Genomic DNA, 6,023 nt, shown 5'->3' with positions numbered 1-6,023 from the left:
AAAAACCATGTTGACTCTTTCCCAACAAATTATGTTCATCTATGTGTCTGACAATTTTGTTCTTTACTATAGTTTCAACCAGTTTACCCAGTACTGACATCAGGCTTACCAGCCTGTAATTGCCGGGATCACCTCTGGAGCCCTTTTAAAAAATTGGTGTCACATTAGCTATCCTCCAGTCATTTAGAACAGAAGCTGATTTAAATGATACATTACAGACTACAGTTAAGAGTTCTTCAATTTCACATTTAAGTTCCTTCAGAACTCTTGGGTGAATACCAACTGGTCCTGGTGACTTATTGCTGTTTAGTTTATCAGTTTGCTCCAAAACCTCCTCTAATGACATCTCAATCTGGGACAGTTCCTCAGATACGTCACCTAAAAAGGATGGCTCAGGTTTGGGAATCTCCCTCACATTCTCAGCCATGAAGACCAATGCAAAAAATTCATTTAGTTTCTCCATAATGGCCTTATCATCCTCGAGTGCTTCCTTAGCATCTCGATCGTCCAGTGGTACCACTGATTGTTTAGGAGGCTTCCTACTTCTGATGTACTTAAAAAAAAAATTTGCTATTACATTTTGAGTCTTTGGCTAGCTGGTCTTCAAATTCTTTTTTGGCTTTCCTACTTATATTTTTATACTTCATTTGCCAGAGTTTATGCTCTTTTCTATTTTCCTCACTAGGATTTAACTTCCACTTTTTAAAGCATACCTTTTTACATCTCACTGCTTCTTTTACTTTGTTGTTTAGCCCCAGTGGCTCTTTTTTTGGTTCTCTTAATGTGTTTTTTAATTTGGGGTATACATTTATGTTGAGCCTCTATTACGGTGTCTTTAAAAAGTTTCCATGCAGCTTGCAGGGATTTCACGTTTGGTGCTGTACCTTTTAATTTCTGTTTAACTAATCTCCTCATTTTTGTGTAGTTCCACTTTCTGAAATTGAATGCTACATTGCTGGGCTACTGTGGTGTTTTCCCCACCACAGGGATGTTAAATTTAATTATATTTTGGTCACTGTTACCAAGCAGTCCAGCTATATTCAACTCTTGGACCATATCCTGTCTTGTCACTTAGGACTAAATCAAAAATTGCCTCTCCTCTTTTGTATTCCAGGACTAGCTGCTCCAAAAAGCAGTCATTTAAGGTATCAAGAAACTTTATCCCTGAGATAGAAGTTGCCCACTGCCCAAATTCAAGTCCCTGCTCCAAAGCATAGCAGCACTAGAGCTTTCCAAAGAAAAGGTCCCTTTTTTTTTTTCATATGGGCAAAACAATGTATTTTTCTCTTGTCTTATTCTTGGAAAAAAGTGAAAGATTTTGGTTAAAAAAACCCAACCCCAGCATACTTGAGTTAGAGGCCCAGCATAGAAAATTTCAACTCAAAAGTTTAAAGTTTACCGGTTATAAAGCAGCTGAAAATAGGGTCTTAAAACAGGAAGTGTCAGGCAATGTTAATAGGCCTAAAATTTCTTCACACAATGCACAGTCAACCTGTGGAACTCCTTGCCAGAGAATGCTGTGAAGGCCAAGACCATAACACAGTTCAAAAAAGAACTAGATAAATTCATGGAGGGTAGGTCCATCAATGGCTATTAGTCAGGATGGGTAGGAATTGTGTCTGTAGCCTCTGTTTGCCAGAAGCTGGGAATGAGCGATAGGGGGTGAATCACTTGATGATTATCTGTTCTGTCCATTCCCTCTGGGGCATCTGGCATTGGCCACTGTCGGAAGACAGGATACTGGGCTAGATGGACCTTTGGTCTGACTCAGTAGGGCCATTCTGATGTTCTTATGTAAAATTATGTACAAAAAGCTATGATAAAAGAATGTATGCAGTTTTGTTGTAGACGTGTAAAAGAACATTATTCACGATGCAACATCAAGCAGGTGAAAGCTCAGGAATGCCAGATTTCCTGTTGCCCATGCAATCTTAGCTCTGCCCCTTGTATGTCCATCCTGAGCACAGAGAGGCTATGATTCTGTGGAAAAATAGTATGCGTGTAATTAAAAACTGTATCAGTGCATAATCCAAGCCCATGCTTGACTTTGCAACCTAAATATTCATTCATTCTTTTAGGGTTTTTTAAAATGCAGTTTCCTAGGTTTATAAGGGGGAAAAAAAGAGTAAAAACAAGTTATATTATGCACAAATGTAACACTCCCACCCACTCCCACATTGTGCATTACCAGGAGGGTTTGTATCTTGAACCTTTAGCACACACTACTACTACTTTGCTATAGGACTAACTACTTTAGTTGACAGCAGTAGAAGGCTGTTATCCCAGAAATGGGGCATTGGCTGCCAGAGTTGAAGAGTTATCATGGGATCCCAGCCTGCTCTTTCCCTCCAATAGCCCCAGGTGTTGTGGGGAGCTCCTGTACTATGTGGTGCCCTCAGAAGGGTGAGGGATAAGCCACTGGTGATACACACTGCCAAATTTCTGGTGAGAAATGCAAGTTTCTCTCAGCAAAACCTAAATGAAATTTCCTGGGACAAAGAACAGGCATTTTCTAGCTCAATAGCTTCCCCCTGCTGAATATCAATGCCGTGCTGTAAACAACAGAAATATGAGAGCTTCTCAAAAAAAAAAAAAAAAAAAGTCACAAGAAACTTTTCTAATGAAAAGTGTTAGAAAACTTAACTACAGGATTTGATACCAGCTCCCCAATAATTCACCCCCGACCCTTAGTTATTTTGGTTGGCCTTGTTACAACTTTCCATCACTAATAGCAATAGAGAGTTCAGAATTGTATTCAGTCTACTATTTACTTTCACAGCTCTTGAAAATCATTTAAGGTCTTGTTTCCATTAGTTTTTGCTGCTCAAAATACTGAAGACTTTTAGTTTATTGCTTCCTATAATAATTAAGACTTTCATGATTTTGTATTGTGATGTTTTCGACTGAAGTCATTCTCTGATCCCTAATCTAGCCATATATTTATTTCCTCAAGCTCCATGGGTCACTTGAGTACATAGAACTAATCTCGTCAGTCACTCTTCTATCCCCATGCAGAATTGAATCAGCTAAGGCAGGCAAAGATCTACTTCCATCTGAGACATCTTGCAGAACCACTGACTTGTCCAGAGGGCAGCTCCCCTTACAGATCTATTGTCTGTAGACCAACATTCTGAGTCTTGGTTGGGATAAAGTACCAGCACACCACCCCCTGGATTACTCAAACATGTCTGTCCTAGTGTCTCCCTAGCAACTGGCATTAGTAAGTTTATCCACTTATGACATGGGATATTTGAGATGACTTAGATAAAAAAGGCAAAGGAAAGTGTTTTTTTTCATACTAACATTACAGCAATCCCATTTATTACCTTGCTAACCCTGCAATCTCCACTGTCTATAAGGCCAATATTAGCAGGTTTTGCACCATACGATGTTTTGAACTTACAAAGCAAGTTTTACATATGGCACATTATCACTTTCTGCTGCTAACTTTGATGTCAAGGTATTATTGATTCCAAGAGTTCAAACATGTACTGTAGTTACACACTGCCCTTCATGTATGAAAACAAAGGCCTGGATTTTTAAGGGAATTTCAGCATTGCTGCACTCAGCAATGCAATGCCTAACTGATTTAGAAGCATAATTATCATTTTCAAAAGTGTTTTAGGCGCCTGAGGCTAAATCCCATTGACTGCCAGAGGAGCCTAAATTCCTTTTGGAAATGAGAATTATGCTCCTCAATCAGCCAAACAGACTAAACACTACTACATTTGTAATCGTGTCCCTTACAGCTTCCAGTACTCCCCCTCCTTATGTCTTCTACATACACTTCAGTGAGACCTCATCAGTTGATCATACAGGGATGACTCATGGGATTACTAATTGGCTATGAAATTTTCACCCCCACATTTCTGGTTCAAACATGAACCAAGTCAGTAGTGACCAGTATTTGCTGGCCTACGTCTAGTGACTTGGTAGTTTCAATTCAGTTCTTAATAGACAGGTTTGTGTGGTGTGGGCAAACTGCCATAATTGGCAAACTGTTACCAATTGCAACAGATATTCCCAAAAATTAATACACATAAAAATCAAATATCCCTCTCAGAAATTAGAGTCATAGATTCCAAGGCCAGAAAGCACAATTGTGATCTATGCCAGTGGTCTCCAACCTTTTTATGCACAAGATCACTTTTTGAATACAAGTGCAACCCAGGATCTACCCTGCCCCTTGGCCGAGGCCCCACCCACTCCATCCCCCCTCCCTTGCTCACTCCCCCCCACCCTCACTCACTTTCACCAGGCTGGGGCAGGGGTTCAGCAGAGGGTGCAGGCTCTGGGTGGGGGCCAAGGGGCTTGGAGTGGGGGGGAGGGGCTCTGGGGTGAGCCTGGGGCAGGGGGTTGGGGTGCAGGATGGGGTGAGGCGTGCAAGCTCTTGGAGTTTGGGTGCAGGAGGGGGCAAAGTATTGAGGTGCAGGAGAGGGTACAGGGTGCTGGCTCCAGGAGGGGGTCAGGGGCTTGGGGTGCAGGACAGGTCATGGGGTGCTGGCTCTGGGCAAGGGGCTCAGGGTTGGAGCAGGGGCTGAGATGCGGGAGGGGGTTTGGGGTGCTGGCCCAGGAGGGGGCTCAGGGTTAGCGATGTGGGCTCCCACCAGGTGACACTTCCCTTGTGCGGTTCCCGGCCAAGGGGAGCTGTGCTTGCAGGCAGAAGCAGTGTGGAGGCCTCCCCCACCCCACGGCCTTTGGGGTGTGCTGGCCGTTTCCAGGAGCGGCGTAGGGCCGGGACAGGCAGGGAGCCTGCCTTAGCTACACTGCCAGATTTTTAGCAGCTGGAGATCGTGATTGACTGGGAGAGTCTCCAAGATCGACCAGTCGATCGTGATCGACCGGTTGGTGACCCCTAATCTAGTCTGACCTCCTGTACAATGCAGGCTGTAGAACTTCCCCAAAATAATTCCTAGAGCATCTCTAAGAAAAAGATCGAATCTTGATTTAAAAATGGCCAGTGATTGAGAATCCATGATTCTTGGTAACAGTTCTAATAGTTAATTGTCCTCACTTAATCTATGCCTTATTTCAAAATCTGATTTTATCTAGCTTCAATTTCCAGCCACTGGATCATGCTAAACCCTTGTCTGCTACACTGACGAGGCCAATATCAAATATCTGTTTCCCATGTAGCTACTTATAGACTGTGATCAAGGCACTCCTTTACTTCCTTTTTGTTAAACTAAACAGATTGAGCTTCTTGAGTCTATTACTATAGGCAGGTTTTTCTAATCCTTTAATCATTTTCATAACTCTTTTCTGAACCCTCTCCAATTTATCAACATCCTTCTTAATTGTTGTACCAGAACTGGACACAGTATTCTAGCGGCAGGTCACACCAGTGACCAAGAGGTAAAATAACTTCTTCACTACTACTCAAGATTCCCCAATTTATGCAGCCAAGGACCACATTAGCCCTTTTGACTACTGTATCACACTGGGAGTTCATGCTCAGCTGATTATCCACCTTGATCCCAAATCTTTTTCAAAGTCACTGCTTCCCAGGATCTCTAGAAAAGTCCTCTCTCTAACAGGGCTGGAGGAGTGTGCACTTTGGCTTCCTGTGTTGTTCTTACCTCTAGATTAGCAGAGGCCTTTATCTTGCAGGGCTATCAAACTAGTTCTCACCAGCATATTAACTAAAGAAAAATTACATGTTTTTAAATCAAATCTTAAAATATTTTAACAGATTAATATTTGTTAATCTATCCTGTATTCATTCCCCGTGCCCACACACATTGCTTTCATATATTTGAGTCACATTTTGTTGGAATATAATAGAAATTTTAATTGCATTTCCTTCTTGCATTTGCATCTTGTCTATATCTACCCAAGACAAAAGGTCTGCTATTTTTCAATTCTGTTCTTACTGATGCTTATTTTGTTCCTATTGATTTTAACGGGACAGGCTTCAGCTATTTAAAGATCATCAGCAACATTATATAAGAAACCATGAACACAGCTGCACAAGCCACATAAGGATTGATTTTTTTAAAAAAATCTCTCATCAATAAAACAGA

The sequence above is a fragment of the Chelonia mydas genome, chromosome 2, assembly GCF_015237465.2.
Source record: "Chelonia mydas isolate rCheMyd1 chromosome 2, rCheMyd1.pri.v2, whole genome shotgun sequence".
In the NCBI taxonomy this organism is placed as follows: Eukaryota; Metazoa; Chordata; order Testudines; family Cheloniidae; genus Chelonia; species Chelonia mydas.
The sequence above is the reverse complement of the archived record's forward strand: the minus strand, read 5'-3'. Positions refer to the sequence as shown.